The 17,329-nt window shown below is 40.2% G+C and overlaps 1 long non-coding RNA gene across 4 annotated transcripts in view; it reads left to right on the forward strand.

Moving 5' to 3' along the window:
• LOC110740845 overlaps window positions 1-17,329 on the forward strand; it is a 551,890-nt gene that overhangs the window by 270,251 nt on the left and 264,310 nt on the right. For all 4 annotated transcript variants that reach the window (XR_002516034.2, XR_002516035.2, XR_004176477.1 and 1 more), the window contains exon 5: window positions 4,675-4,738. This is a non-coding gene — a long non-coding RNA (uncharacterized LOC110740845). The remainder of the gene's footprint in view (window positions 1-4,674; window positions 4,739-17,329) is intronic.

The raw sequence follows: 17,329 nt of genomic DNA on the forward strand, positions 1-17,329 counted from the left end.
GTCAGACTGTTTAAGCTGAGTAGGATTTGGAAGAGCATCCAGAAGAGTCTTAATTTTTACAAATGAGGGAACTAAGATTCAGAGAGTTGACAATAATTAAGGAGGGACAAGAGCTCCACTCTGTAGAATTTCAGTGCAAAGTGCTTTGACTCTATCATGCTGCCCTATTACATCAAAGTTTTGGAAATCTCTGACAGTGACCGATAAAACGTAACAGAGCTGCAACCCCACTAAGCTGGGATTGTATGTCTTGGATTTAAGCCAGTTAATCATCATCATTAGAATAAAACACTGACTGAGCCTTGCTAAGTTTTAGTCACTGACAGTGAAATGCTATAACACTTCGAAGGGCCCATAGAGTGGCTACGTTATAGTGGTCATTCAATACATAAATTATCATTATTAATTTTATTATTAATATTATTATAAAGATACATGGATGAATAGCATTTTTATTGTCTCTATCATTGTGAATCCCAAAATAAGGGTGGGAAGATCAGATATCTGTAGGTTCTTTCATAATGAGTGCTGTAGTTACCAGGATTTCTTTGAAGGCTGGATCCGTATCTCGTTAAACTGAATGGATCATTTGTCTTCTGAAACTGTTGGTTTCCTCTTTGTTCCCTTGTCTAATGAAAATCAGAAACTTTAGCATGGTATTTGGTGTACTTTATGGCATGGACTATGTTTATTTTGTAGTTTTCTGTCTTGTTCCCATCTCCTACCCAATAGCTATCCTCTGTCCAAAAGGAAGATAATTTTCTTGAATGAACAATAGCAATGTATTATTGCTTTAAGACAAAATTTTTACGTTTAATGGAATGTGATGGCTGGTGAAATCCTCATTAGCATTATTGATAGTCATGTTTAAGGATAGTTGGAGAACGTCAGAGAAATCCCCACCCCTTTGTGAGTGATGTTAGAACAGCCACTCATGAGAATACTTGTTTCCCTATATGTTTTGGCATTTGCCCTTTATTGGCAGACCTTGAGCTATGTACCTAAACTGTGTTTCTGAAATGCAACCTCCTTGAAGAAATGACTGTGTCATTGACAGGTGGCAGGAAGGGAAAACACTATGCAAAATACTTTATGCACATTATCTGTTTTAAGTCTCATGGCAAGCTAGACAGCAGGTATCAGTGTTTCTGTTTTACAAATGAGAAAATAGAGGTTGAGAAGTGCTACTCAATTTGACTCTGGTCATGAGCTTAGGAATTAAAGTGCCAGGTCTCCACAACACTAATGTCTGTGCTATCTCCCCCATACCAAACTGCTTGGCTCTGCATCCTTATATTTACCTGGGAACCCAGAACATATTAAGACTTCATCACATTTGTGTGGAATGAATGTAGAGACCAAGATTTTGCATGACTCATTAAAAATATAATTCAAGTGTCTGAGCTCTACCTCTGCTGATAACTTTTTGTGGTCTTAGACAAGTCATTTTGGCTCCTGAACTCTTATTTTCTGACCTGCAAAGTGGGACCTAACATCTCTTACTCTAGTGCATGAAGTTCTTTGAGGATAAAATGAGAGTATGGATGAGAAAACACCTTTAATGTAATGCTTCCATTGCAATGGAGCCAGTAAAATCTGCAGGGGTAAGATGACCTGGCACTGCTAGATGTGAATAGCAGCCTGAATTGTCATTCTTCCAAGTCTAATTCATGCTCAGGACAGGCTAACCATGCCTGTGAATGTCTCCTTCTTCCAGATGAAGTGTCCAAGAGGCTTTTGGCTGAGGCAGTAGATGACTCTGCATTAGTGCCATCTTCTTCTTGATACTTCACATACGGCACATGGACAAAGATTTCCAGCAAATAGATGATAGTATAGAAACAACTAATATCAATTAGTATTTAAAACTTACAAAAGGAGGCATTTTTGGAAGAAGGAGAGAGATGAAACACCTTTTTTCATAACCAGTGGAAGAGGATGGGAAGGCCAGAGGCCTGTAATGTCTGTGCCTCCCCTGGCACAGTTACACCACCCAGGAAGCCTCTGAGCAGTCAGCTTCATGGTCAGAATAGATCGAGTGTGGACTTAGAAGCAGGCATGCCAGGAATCAAAGTTATCTCTAGGCAGTTTTCATTCGCTCATTAATTAAAAATTCATGCACTCAACAATTATTTATGTTGCCAAGTACTGTTTAGGCACTGAGTATAAAATATTGAAGAAAATAGGATCTTGTCTCATGTGAAACTTATGTCGGAGTAGGACAAATAGGAAGCAAAGCAAACCAGTAATTGAATTTTTTAAAAAAGCATTTGACATATTGATAAGTGCGATTATGAAAGCAAAACAGAAAAATGTCATTTAATCTTTCTGAATCTGACTTTCATGCTCAGTCCAATGGAATTTAGAGTATCAAATGTGCAGTATTCTTAGGAGGACAGTACCAAGCACAGTGCTGGGCACACAGTGGGTTCTTTGTCAATACTAGTTTCCTTAACCATTCTCTTTGTTATGGTTCTCCTCCTTGTTCCAAATTTTATAATATGGGTGAAAACAAGTTAAAATAAAGTTTGAAATAGAAAAGTTCTCAGAAGAGTGGCATGTGATCTGAAAGACACTAAGCAAGGGAAAACATGAAAGATACCGAGCAACAGTTTTACCCATTTTACCTGACATTTTGAAAGAGAGAGGATTAGAGGTGGTTGCCTGTACATGAGTGCTAAGCACACACTTAGGTATGAGCTGGCAAAGTTACCTTCCTCTCCCTTATAGAAAGCATCTCCCTAGGTGCCAGTAATGAAGCCTAGATCCCCACTTTTATCTCACAACTCCTCCCCCGTCAAGCTTCATTGCTATATACCTGCAAATCACTTTTACCAATTGTGATGATAGTGGTGGCTACCACTTAATGAATGTCTATTATGCACTAGGCCCTATGGTTTACATAAAAACCATCTCATTTAGTTCTCACATGAGCCCTTTTATTTTTTTCAACTTTTAAAAATTTAAAGACAATTTTTTAGAGCAGTTTTAGTTTCCCATCAGTTTCACATACTCTGATATACTCTCTGCGCCCACACATACAGAGCTGTCCCCATTATCCCCACAATGATGCATTTGTTACAACGGATTCACCTACAACGACACACCATAGACATACAAAATCCATAATTTACATTAGGATTTACACTTGCTGTTACACGTTCTATGGACCTGGACAAATGTATAACGACATGTATCTACCATAGTATCATACAGAGTATTTTCACTGCGTTAAATATCATCTGTGCTCCCCCTAGTCATCCCTCCTTCTACTCCAACCCCTAGCAACCACTGATCTTTTTAATGTTTCCACGATTTTGTTTTATTTATTTTTCATAGAAGAAGAACTTAACAGTTTAAGACGCTTGACTTATCAAGGATGTGGCAAAGATACTATAGTGTATTTGAAACTGTTTGAGTTATTACAATTATTTTGTTTCAACTTAACATCTTTCTCTAGGGTGTCAGACAGATGCAGACCCTGATGCTTGCTCTCAAGATTGGTTTTCCTTAGCTGGTAGCAAATCCTGGCTTTGCCAAGTTTATATCCCAGTTCTGTCTCAGTATTGACTTTCCTCCTGGATCCCTAGTGTTGGCAGGTTTAAGAAAGGTTAAAGTGGGCCGGGCGCAGTGGCTCAAGCCTGTAATCCCAGCACTTTGGGAGGCCGAGACGGGCGGATCACGAGGTCGGGAGATCGAGACCATTCTGGCTAACACGGTGAAACCCCGTCTCTACTAAAAAAAAAAATACAAAAAACTAGCCGGGCGAGGTGGTGGGCGCCTGTAGTCCCAGCTACTCGGGAGGCTGAGGCAGGAGAATGGCGTGAACCCGGGAGGCGGAGCTTGCAGTGAGCTGAGATCCGGCCACTGCACTCCAGGCTGGGCGACAGAGCGAGACTCCGTCTCAAAAAAAAAAAAGAAAGGTTAAAGTGAACTCTAACTATGATGCAAACTTCAATGTCTACTGGCCAGGTGGATAGAATTAGGCCAATGTATAACATTAGGGAGTAGTGGGAACTGTTTCAAACAGAAAACACACACCTCATTTAAAAGGGGCAACTGGCTACTAAGCTCCAATTATTTGTTGCCATAGGAAAAAGCAAATGCTGTTGGTGAAGCTTAAGCTTGAGTTTTATATATATATGTATGTGTGTGTGTGTATATATATGTATGTGTGTGTGTATATATATATATTTATTTTTAAGACATGATGCAATCCAAATAACATTCATTTGCACATTCATAGGCTTCTGGGTTTTAAGCTCTGAATTTGAGAAGTTGAGTGTGAAAATATGTGAAAGAGCAGAGTGGAACTCAGCTAAAATTAGTTCAAACTCTTGATATGGCAAGTGTCCCTTTGTACTTATCATAGAAAGAGGGAAATCACTTATTCATGGTCCCACAGCAGGTCAGTGCACCACTGGAACTCCAACTCAATTTCACAGCTCTCAGACCAATGACCCTGCTGAAGTACTCTGCCATCTCACTCACAGCTTGGGCAGGTACATAAGACTGACAAGAAATAGCTTTCTCCACTGCTGATTGGATTTGGAGGATGAAGAAGGCAGGATAAGAAAAGGATTGGATTTAAAGGGATTATATGATTGACTCAACTTAATATTTCTTAAGCTACTGTGTAATTGAAATTATCTTAATATGTTCTCTTCTTCACAGAGACTCAGTCTTTGAGGGCCATCATCATTCCTGTACAAATGAAAAAAATTCTGTATTGCTTAAGGTAAGAAAGAAAAATCTACTAGCTCTTATACTCCACAATGCTAAAGTGTCATATTGTACAGAAAACTTTTTATTCACACAAATTCCAATGCAGATGTCTCTGGTTCGTTGGCTGTCCTGGAGGGACTCCTTGAAGAATGGTTGGGGGTCCAGACTGCTTCCACCCTGGGACAATCATCCTCACATGTCACTAGTAAAGAGAGAGACTCACACCTGGGAGATGCTTTATATGGGGTCAACGTGGGAAAAGAGTACATCATTTCTCTCACACTCCATTTTCCAGACCTGGTCAGATGGCCCACCCTGACACACAAGGTGGTGGAAAATATGTTTTCTATGTTTCCAGAAATGTGAAGGAATGAATTGGTTAAGATGTAATATTATTTCTACAAGGAAAAAAAATAACAGAAACAAAAATAGAAAGGCAAATATTCTGCAAATGATTTTTCCCATTGGAAACTTGATTATGGTTGAATTATAAGGATCAAGTTTTGTGGCTGGAAACAGAATTATTACATCTAATGTAAAGCATGCTTAGAGGCAGGTAAAATGCAGGAGGATGAGGATGAGGATGTGGATGGCCTCTTGCCTGCCAGCTGACTTCCAGAAAGACATTCACAAGCATGGTGGGCCTGAGATTCCTAGGTGATTTTTTGGAGGTTAATTCTCAGTGGAAACGTTGTAAAATCTGAATGGCCAGCCAATCAGAAGCCCTCTCTGATTCTGTCTTGGCCTCTTTTAGAGAGTAGGGTGTGGAAAAAGTTGGCCATTTTTGGAGAATGGAGCAGTCTCTACCTGCCTGGCATTCTTGCCTTATAAAGGCATTGTACTTTCCCATACACTGGGAGGCTTGGGTTTTTTTAATGATTATAGAAATTTTTCACCACGAATTTTTGGAAATAAATATTGTTGTTTCTTATGAGGTTGAGAGAGAAAAAATTAGTTAAGAATCAAGGGAAATAAAATGCCCTGTGTGCAAATACAATGACTATAGCCAGAGGGAAAACATCAGACATAGAGTTGTCTTTAAGAATAAAAACACTAAGCAGACTTGTACAAGAATATCACATTTGCAATTAATATGCAGATGAAGTCTCAAGGCTCCAGACAGCCTCTGAAATGAATTGCTTCCTACAAAGGTGAAGCATCCATAATTTGGCTCATCCTTAGGAATAGTAGGCTGAATTTACTGTGAGCCATTTGCATCAAGGCATTGGCCTGCAGTGAACATTTCTCTTCATATCTTAGTTTCCAGGTGCCTGGGCAGAGATTCTTTCAATGATAGTCACTATTCCAGTGCTGAAAATTCTAAAATTCAGAATCAAGCATCTTATAGCCTGTATTAATCTGCTATGGCCACTCTAACAAGTAGCAAAGATCATGTGGCTAAAATAACAGAAATTCATTCACTCACGATTTTTGGAATCTTAGTTTAAGGTGTCGTCAGGGTCGGCTACTTCTGAAGCCTCTCTTTTTGGCTTGCAGATGGCCATCTTTTTCCAGTGTCTTCTTATGACCTTCTCTCTGTAGCAGCCACACTTCCTTGTTTTATAAGGACACGAGTCCCATTAGATTAGGGTTCACTCATATGCCTTCATTTTGATTTAACTACTTCTTTAAAGACCCTGTCTCCAAACAAGGCCACATTTGGAGGCCCTGGGGGTGCGGACTTCAACGTACAAATTTTGAGAGGACACAATTCAGCCTGTAACAAAACCCCATTTTCTGAACTGCCGGCAAGGTTCTATGAGACATCCCTAAATATTCTGGAAGGACAGAAGTTAAAAGTCAAACAAGAAGCTGCAAATATGTTATTTTCTTCTACATACAATGCCTAATCTATTCCCTTGGATTCTTCAGCCCCCAGAGAAAAGGCATTCTCTTCTGGCACAAATGAGTTGGAGTTTGGTTTCCTATTACTTGCTATGCAAAGAACTCTTAAACACCATATTCATAGAGTCCCTTCTCCAACACATTCCTTCTCATTGACAAGGACATCTCCTCTGTACTTTCTTCAACCTAAGCACTACTGTCCCACCTCCTGGTTTTACCATGGATGTCTAATGCTCCTCTCCCTCTTGAAGGTTCTTTTTCACTCTGATCTTCTGAATTTACCTCCCTAGGATCTCCTTTCTACTTGCTTAGAGCAAAGATGATGTTGTTATAGAAACCTTTCCTTATTAACATCAATTGGAGATGACTTGGGAAAAGAAGTTAGGGGCCTTAGGGGCCGCTAAGAAGGCAAACATACAATATTATTATTTGTACACACACACACACGTGCGTGCGTGCGCACACACACAGAGAAAGTTATCTTCCAAAATTCTGTTCAAAGTTAATCTTCCCTTAGAAACCTTTCAAGTGTAATCCCATGTCTAATGACCAAATCATGTCACATGAAATCACCACTTAGTAGTGATGCGTTTGGCATAATATGACCTGAAAGTCAAATAGGCAGCCATTCATACTGCTCTCTACTCCTTTTCAACCCTGTTTTCTCACTTCATCCTCCTCATCCTCTTAAATACCATATTGGCTCTTTCTATAAGCATGAAGAAGGATATTAGATGAAGGTATATCATCCTTGTGGCTCATTCTGGGCAGCTGTCTTCCTATTTATATTCTACAAGTATCTTAAAACCCCAAACGATGAGACCATACTGTCAAAAATTCTAGATATATTCATCTTAGATCTTTTTTTTTTTTTTTTTTTTGAGACAGGAGCTCACTCATTCCACCCAATGTCAAGGTCATGGCTCACTGCAGCCTCGACTTCCAGAGCTCAGGTGATCCTCCCACTGCAGCCACCCAAGTAGCTAAGACTACAGGTGTGTGCCACCATGCTAGGCTAATTTTTTATATTTTCTGTAGAGATAGGGTTTTGCCAGGTTACCCAGACCAGTGTTGAACTCCTGGTCTAAAGCTATCCTCCTCACTTGGCCTTCCAAAATGCTGGGATTACAGGTATGAATCACCATGGCCAGCCTCAATTTAGATCTTATCCAACTCCCCTTTTTGTGTGTGTATGTGAGAAATAAGGTCCAAAGATTGATAAGAGATTGATGAATATCTGGAAGTAATTTCCTGGCAGAGATCAACTTGAGTGCAGGTCATTAGATACCCAGGTAGGTGGTCTCTCTACTGATTTCCTTGGACACAATATGACATTTCTAATTCAAAGCAGCAGGTCTTTCCTTGGAATGATCAGGAGTGCCCAGTGTGACATGTCTTCTTAAATCAAAGGCAACATTGGATATCAACAGGGATATAGAGAAGAGAGACAAATTAAGTTTCCTGAGGTCAAGGCCTGAAGATATCTGTAAGTTTAGTTTCATCAGCACTTCACTGTGATATGTTAGGGCAACTGACAGGAGCCAGGGATAATAAAAGGAAATAAAATTTAATCTGCTAAATGAGCAAAGACTCAAGCAGGACCCTGGAGCTTAAACAGAAAGGACCAAGAAGCCAGAAGAGCTTTACTTACAGGTAGAATCAAGAGGTTCTTACACTTTGTGATTCGGAAAGCAGCAGAAAATTCCCCATCCCCCAAATATTTTCCTAATAATCTAACCATTGTGACTAAAATTCTATTTTTTGTGCATCATTTGTTTGGATTTCAAAGTCTTCTCTGTTTTAAGAGGCCTTTATTGAAATGGAAACAGTCGTGGGATAGACAACACCACTTTATGAAATAATCTGTCTGCTATGGAATGAATTGCATCCCCCAAAACATATATTGAAGCTGTAACCTCCCATGTGATTACATTTGGAGATAGGACTTTTTTGATAGTAATTAAACTTCAATGACGTTATAAAGGTGGGGCTCTAATGTGATATGACTGGTGCCCTTGTAAGAAGAGGAAGAGACACCAGAGCTCTCTCTTTCTGTCTCTCAACTCATTGTCTCTGCATGTGCTCAGAGGAAAGACCATGTGAGAACAGAGAGAAGGCAGCCATCTGAAAACTAGGAGGAGAGGTCTCACCAGAAAGCAACCCAGATGGTGTCTTCATCTTGGGCTTCCAGCCTCCAGACTGTGAGAAAATAAATTTCCATCGTTTAAGCCGCTTAATCTAAGACATTGTGTTATGGCAGACTGAGCTGACTAATGCACTATAAAAGTCCGCTCTGAATACCTCCTCTGCATTTTCCTTAGTCATACAACAACACCTTCCTCACTTTGTTCTCAGTGTTATCTCCACTCTACATGAGCTTTCACCTGCTCCTTTCTGACAGGTGCTTCTGTTTTCTTGTTTGGAACTTGTTGCTACCTTTTGCCTGAGATGTGTAGTCTTTGTTTTCCTGATTTTTGACCCTCACGTCCCTCAAACGTTAGCTCATTCCCCTTAAGTCTTTTTGATCCATAGTGCCACTTTTTGGATCCTAAATAGTTACTTTAACATTAATTATAGAAATACTATTTCTACAACCACTATCTGATGGCTACTACTCCTTCCATTTAAGAATGTAGCATGTGAAAGCCAGTTTTCCTATGTGAGTTCCTACATGAGCTTCCTTGCTCCCCAAGGTATACTTACTCTGTTCTCCAGACGAAGACACAGGATGAGAGGTTAATTTATGTGAGGTCACCCCCTCAGTCCATCAGTAAGCAGTAGGGTTGGTATCCAAACCCAGGTTGGACTGACTCTGAAGCCAACATTATTTCTTGCCTCCTGTCCCTGGCTTTGCTGGCAGATGAGGCAAATCCATCCCAGGCATCTGTGAAGAAGTTTCAGGCAGTACTGTGCCATAGAGCACCCGGCATCCGGTCCTTCCTTGTCTCCTAATAATGTTTAGGAAAATCTTCCATGAGAATAACCTGGTACCACCAAGAATGCAACTCTCAGAAATTGTTCAGTTTAGTCAAGTTAAACAAAGGTGAAGTTATTGAAGGGCAGTCTGTTTTTAAGAATCCAAATGGTTAGCAGGCCCTCATTTTCAGCAAGCTTAAGATTAAGGGCAAATTGCAAGGCATATTTTACATGCCCCATTAAACTGGTGGGATTAAGTGTGCACAAAAAGTAATTGCCTTTTGATGTGAATAAAGCACAAAAAGCTCAGACAGAGGAAGCATGCCCCTTAATTTATAGTCCTATAGGAGTCTTTCTCTGCAATTATCATCTTAACATTGGAAAGCTTAATATACAGTAATGCTAAAAGGTACACAGCAGCAAAGTCTGCATCTTCTGACTGTTTTAGGTGAAGCTATTGTCCCTTGCAGTCAGACTCTGCACTTTCTCCATAGAGCTGACAGAGTTCACAACAAGGACCATCGGCAAACCCTGTTGGGGTCAGATGCTTACTGATATCTCTCAAGAGTAGAGGGAGAGGGCCCCCAGGACTGCTTTCATGGCACCCTCCCCAACACCTTCTGAAAGGCCATCCAGGCTTTTCTCTGAGCAGATGCAACTAATCAGATCCACAGATGCCAATGCTTCAGTTACTTGGAAATCATAGTATTAAATCAGTCTTGTGAAGGATTGAATACTTGGATTTCTTTCCCAAGGTATTAATAATTTGAATTTGCTCAGAAAGATCCTATGGGATTAATGTAAAGAGATGATAATAGCTCAAAGACTCCTTTAAAAAGAAATAACCCCTGGAACATTTTAAATTGCAGTAAAAATTATGTAAGATAGTTCTTTGAGAAAGAATCTGAAGAAAAAGATATTGAGTCAACAAGTTTTCACCAGAGTGGTATCTGTGTTTCAATCACTGTTATTAAAATTGTCTCTGTCCTTTATAAAACTACAGTTGAAGTTATTAGCCATTATGTTGTTGGATGTTCTTTATTCAGTAATGGGATAATAAGTTATTGTTTAAGTTTGCCTTCTTCTCTCCCTACCCCTTCCCCAATGGGTTGTTTAACTGTATTTCTTTTTTTTCCCTTTTGATTATAATAATCAAAAGATAAAATACATATTTATAGCCCAAGGGTTTCAACATACTCAATTCTGAAGTTTAAAAAAACCCACTTCTGTCTGATGCACTCTGTTCTTTCTCATTCTTAAATGCCTTGTCTTATACTGTGCTCTAATCTATACACTGTCACAATTTCTTTAAGAAATCAACAGGGTACAAAACTTAAACTTAATTTGTTGCTAAGACTCTATTCAGCAGCAGGAGTCATGGAAATATAAGGCTTGAAATGGGCTTGAAAGGTCACCTAATCTAACCCCCATCAGAACTTTGAATTCCCTAGAGGCATCACTGCCATGTGCCTGCCTCTCTTTTGTCTGAACAGTCCATGCCTCTCCCCACCTCAGGCCCCATTCTGCTTTGAGTTTCACTTGGTTATTTATTGTCTATCTTGTACGCTGCTTGTTGGTGAAGACCATAACTCAATTGCACCTTATCCATTAGGACCTATCCACCCTTAATGATTGTTTATTGACTTGAGTCAAATGGCAAGTGTCTAGGCCAAGTCAAATAATAGTATCTGAATTATTTATCATTGTTAATTTTGATAGGCAGAATACTACCTCCTCAATGATGTGCGCATCCTAATTTCCAGAACCTGGGAATATATTATTTTACATGGCAAAAGGGACTTTGCAGAAGAGATTAAATTAAGGATCTTGAGATTTGTGAGATTATCATGGATTATCACAATGGGCTCAATTTAATTGCAATGGTCTTTATAAGTAGGAGACCAGAGGGTCAGAGTAAGAGAGAAGATGTGATAATGGAAGCAGAGGTCAAAGAAAAGATGTTTGAAGATGCTGTGATGCTGAATTTGAAGATGGAAAGGGGCTCTGAGAAAGGAACACTAGTAGCCTCTTGAAGCTAGAAAAGGAAAGGAACTGGATTTCCCCCTAGAACTTCCAGAAAGAACATAGCTCAGCCAAAACATTTTTTAAAAGCCTATTATGGAAATATGACCTCTAGAATAGCAAGATAATACATTTGTTTTGTTTGAAGCCATTAAATCTGTGATAATTTGTTACAGTGGCATTAAGAAACTGGCAAAGGAATCTTGACCAGCTAGAGGTAATCATTTTTAACCTTGGCCTCTGATATGGTTGGGTTTATGCCCCACCTGAATCTCATCTTGAATTGTAATCCCCAGATGTTGAGGGAGAGACCTAATGGCAGGTGACTGGATCATGGGGGCAGTTTTCCCCATGCTGTTATGGTGATAGTGCGTGAGTTTTATAAGGGGCTCTTCCTCCTTCCCTTCCTACATACACTCTCTCTCTCACCTGCTGCCATGTAAGACATGCCTTCTTCTCTTCTTCTGCCACAATTGTAAGTTTCCTGAAGCCTCCCAAGCCATAGGGAACTGTGAGTAAATTAAATCTCTTTTCTTTATAAATCACCCAGTCTTGGGCAGTTCTTTATAGCAGTGTGAGAATGGACTAATACAGGTTCTCTATAGGGTCCTGGAAGGAAAGAAGAAATGAAGGATATAGAACAAAATTTGTACCGACCAGAGGCATAGAGTAGAACATTTTTAGTCTATCTTTATAAGTTTCCCAATTAATATTGTTTTTTAGTATTTGCCTTTTTCTTAACTGAAAAATTACATGTATTAAAAAGTTTCAGAGTGACGCAGAAGACCGGGTGATATCTGCATTTCCAACTGAGGTACCGGGTTCATCTCACAGTGGCTTGTCAGACAGTGGGTGCTCAACAGTGGGTGCAGCCCAACGAGAGTGAGCTGAAGCAGGGCGAGGCGTTGCCTCACCTGGGAAGTGCAAGGGGTCAGGGAATTGCCTTTCCTAGCCAAGGGAAGCTGTGACAGACGGCACCTGGAAAATCAGGTCACTCCCACCCTAACACTGTGCTTTTCCAACGGTCTTAGGAAATGGCACACCAGGAGATTATATCCCGCGCCTGGCTCAGAGGGTCCCACACCCACGGAGCCTCTCTCATTGCTAGCACAGCAGTCTGAGATGGAACTGCAAGGCGACATCGGGGCTGAGGGAGGGGTGCCCTCCATTGCTGAGGATTGAGTAGGTAAACAAGGCAGAAGCCCTGAAGCTTAAACTGGGTGGAGCCCACCGCAGCTCAAGGAGGCCAGCATGCCTCTGTAGACTCCACCTCTGGGAGCAGGGCATAGCCGAACAAAAGGCAGCAGAAACCTCTACAGACTTAAATGTCCCTGTCTGACAGCTTTGAAGAGGGTAGTAGTTCTCCCAGCATGGAGTTTCAGATCAGAGAACAGACAGATTGCCTCCTCAAGTGGGTTCCTGACTCCCAAGTAGTCTAACTGGGAGGCACCCCCCAGTAGGGGTAGGCTGACACCTCACACAGCCGAGTACCCCTCTGAGACAAAGCTTCCATAAGAACAATGAGGTAGCAACTTTTGCTGTTCAGCAATATTTGCTGTTCTGCAGCCTCCTCTGCTGACACCCAGGCAAACAGGGTGTGGAGTGGACCTCCAGCAAACTCCAACAGACCTGAAACTGAGGGTCCTGACTGTTAGATGGAAAACTAACAAACAGAAAGGACATCCACACCAAAACACTATCTGTACGTCACCATCATCAAAGACCAAAGGTAGATAAAACCACAAAGATGGGGAAAAAACAGCAGAAAAGCTGAAAATTCTAAAAATCAGAGTGCCTTTCCGACTCCAAAGGAATGCAGCTCCTTGCCAGCAATGGAACACAGCTGGACAGAGAATGACTTTGATGAGTTGAGAGAAGAAGGCTTCAGACGATCAAACTTCTCCAAGCTAAAGGAGGAAGTTTCAACCCATTTCAAAGAAGCTAAAAACCTTGAAAAAAGATTAGATAAATGGCTAACTAGAATAACCAGCATAGAGAAGTCCTTAAATGACCTGATGGAGCTGAAAACTATGGCACAAGAACTACATGATGCATGCACAAGCTTCAGTAACCAATTCGATCAACTGGAAGAAAGGGTATCAGTGATTGAAGATCAAATCAATGAAATGAAGCAAGAAGAGAAGTTTAGAGAAAAAAGAGTAAAAAGAATGAACAAAGCCTCCAAGAAATAGGGAACTATGTGAAAAGACCAAATCCACGTCTGATTGGTGTACGTGAAAGTGATGGGGAGAATAGAACTAAGTTGGAAAACACTCTACAGGATATTATCCAGGAGAACTTACCCAACCTAGCAAGGCGGGCTGACATTCAAATTCAGGAAATACAAAGAATGCCACAAAGATACTCCTCGAGAAGAGCAACTCCAAGACACATAATTATCAGATTCACCAAAGTTGAAATGTAGGAAAAAATGTTAAAGGCAGCCAGAGAGAAAGGTCAAGTTACCCACAAAAGGAAGCCCATCAGACTAACAGTGGATTTCCCAGCAGAAACTCTACAAGCCAGAAGAGAGTGGGGGCCAATATTCAACATTCTTAAATAAAATGATTTTCAAGCCAGGATTTCATATCCAGCCAAACTAAGCTTCATAAGTGAAGGAGAAATAAAATCCTTTACAGACAAGCAAATACTGACAGATTTTGTCACCACCAGGCCTGCCCTGCAAGAGCTCCTAAAGGAAGCATTAAACATGGAAAGGAACAACCAGTAACAGCTACCTCAAAAATGTGCCAAATTGTAAAGACCATCGATGCTAGGAAGAAACTGCATCAACTAAAGAGCAAAATAACCGGCTAACATCATAATGACAAGATCAAGTTCACACATAACAATATTAACCTTCAATGTAATGGCCTAGGTGCTCCAATTAAAAGACACAGACACACACTGGAAAACTGGATAAAGAGTCAAGGCTTATCGGTGTGCTGTATTCAGGAGACGCATCTCATGTGCAGAGAGACATACGGCTCAAAATAAAGGGATGGAGGAAGATCTACCAAGCAAATGGAAAACAAAAGGCAGGGGTTGCAATCCTATTCTCTGATAAAATAGACTTTAAACCAACAAAGATCAAAGAGACAAAGAAGGCCACACAATGGTAAAGGGATCAATTCAAAAAGAAGAGCTAACTATCCTAAATATATATGCTCCCAATACAGGAGCACCCAGATTCATAAAAGAAGTTCTTAGAGAACTACACAGAGACTTAGACTCCCACACAATAATAATGGGAGACTTTAACACCCCACTGTCAACATTAGACAGATCAACGAGACAGCAAGTTAACAAGGATATCCAGGAATTGAACTCAGCTCTGCACCAAGCAGACCAAATAGGACATCTACAGAATGCCCACCCCAAATCAATAGAATATACGCCTTTCAGCACCACATAGCACTTATCTAAAATTGACCACATAGTGGGAAGTAAAGCACTCCTCAGCAAAATGTACAAGAACAGAAATTATAACAAACTGTCTCTCAGGACCACAGTGCAACTCAAACCAGAACTCAGGACTAAGAAACTCAATCAAAACCACCAACCATAGAAACTGAACAAACCTGCCCTGAGTGACTACTGGATATAACGAAATGAAGGTAGAATAAAGATGTTCTTGAAACCAATGAGAACAAAGACACAACATACCAGAATCTCTGGGACACATTTAAAGCAGTGTGTAGAGGGAAATTTATAGCACTAAATGCCCACAAGAGGGAGCAGGAAAGATCTAAAATTGACACCCTAACATCACAATTAAAAGAACTAGAGAAGCAAGAGCAAACACATTCAAAAGCTAGCAGAAGGCAAGGAATAACTAAGATCAGAGAGAGCAGAACTGAAGGAGATAGAGACACAAAAACCCTTCAAAAAAATCAATGAATCCAGGAGCTGGTTTTTTGAAAAGATCAACAAAATTGACAGACTGCTAGCAAGACTATTAAAGAAGAAAAGAGAATAAACAAATAGATGCAATAAAAAATGATAAAGGTAATATCACCAGTGATCCCACAGAAATACAAACTAACATCAGAGAATACTATAAACACCTCTACACAGATAAACTAGAAAATCTAGAAGAAACCGATACCTTCCTGGACACATATACCCTCCCAAGACTAAACCAGGAAGAAGTTGAATCCCTGAACAGACCAATAATGGGCTCTGAAATTGAGGCAATAATTAATAGCATACCAACCAAAAAAAGTCCAGGACCAGATGGATTTACAGCCGAATTCCACCAGAGGTACAAGGAAGAGCTGGTACCATTCCTTCTGAAACTAATCCAATCAATAGAAAAAGAGGAAATCCTCCCTAACTCATTTTATGAGGCCAGCATCATCCTGATACCAAAGCTTGGCAGAAACACAACAAAAAAGAGAATTTTAGACCAATATCCCTGATGAACATCGATGCAAATATCCTCAATAAAATACTGGCAAACCGAATCCAGCAGCACATGAAAATCTTATCCACCATGATCAAGTGGGCTTCATCTCTGGGATGCAAGGCTGGTTCAACATATGCAAATCAATAAATGTAATCCAGCATATAAACAGAACCAAAGACAAAAACCACATGATTTTCTCAATAGATGCAGGAAAGGCCTTTGACAAAATTCAACAGCCCTTCATGGTAAAAACTCTCAATAAATTAGGTATTGATGGGACGTATCTCAAAATAGTAAGAGCTATTTATGACAAACCCACAGCCAATATCATACTGAATGGGCAAAAACTGAAAGTATTCCCTTTGAAAACTGGCACAAGACAGGGATGCCCTCTCTCATCACTCCTATTCAACATAGTGTTGGAAGTTCTGGCCAGGGCAATCAGGCAGGAGAAAGAAATAAAGAGTATTCAATTAGGAAAAGAAGAAGTCAAATTGTCCCTGTTTGCAGATGACATGATTGTATATTTAGAAAACCGCATCATCTCAGCCCAAAATCTCCTTAAGTTGATAAGCAACTTCAGCAAAGTCTCAGGATACAAAATCAATGTGCAAAAAGCACAAGCAGTCCTATACATCAATAACAGACAAACAGAGAGTCAAATCATGAGTGAACTCCCATTCACGATTTCTTCAAAGAGAATAAAATACCTAGGAATCCAACTTACAAGGGATGTGAGGGACCTCTTCAAGGAGAACTGCAAACCACTGCTCAGTGAAATAAAAGAGGACACACAAAAAATGGAGGAACATTCCAGGCTCATGGATTGGAAGAATCAATATCATGAAAATGGCCATACTGCCCAAGGCAATTTATAGATTCAGTGCCATCCCCATCAAGTTACCAATGACTTTCTTCACAGAATTGGAAAAAACTAAAGTTCATATGGAACCAAAAAAGAGCTTGCATTGCCAAGACAATCCTAAGCCAAAAGAACAAAGCTGGAGGCATCACGCTACCTGACTTCAAACTGTACTATAAGGCTACAGTAACCAAAATGGCATGGTACTGGTACCAAAACAGAGATATAGACCAATAGAACAGAACAGAGCCCTCAGAAATAATACCACACATCTACAACCATCTAAACTTTGACAAACCTGAGAAAAACAAGAAATGGGGAAAGGATTCCCTATTTAATAAATGGTGATGGGAAAACTGGCTAGCCATATGTAGAAAGCTGAAACTGGTTCCCTTCCTTACACCTTATACAAAAATTAATTCAAGATTGATTAAAGACTTAAATGTTAGGGCTAAAACCATCAAAACCCTAGAAGAAAACCTAGGCAATACCATTCAGGACGTACGCATGGGCAGGGACTTCATGTCTAAAACACCAAAAGCAATGGCAAC

The sequence above is a fragment of the Papio anubis genome, chromosome 10 (genome assembly GCF_008728515.1).
Source record: "Papio anubis isolate 15944 chromosome 10, Panubis1.0, whole genome shotgun sequence".
Lineage (NCBI taxonomy): Eukaryota > Metazoa > Chordata > Mammalia > Primates > Cercopithecidae > Papio > Papio anubis.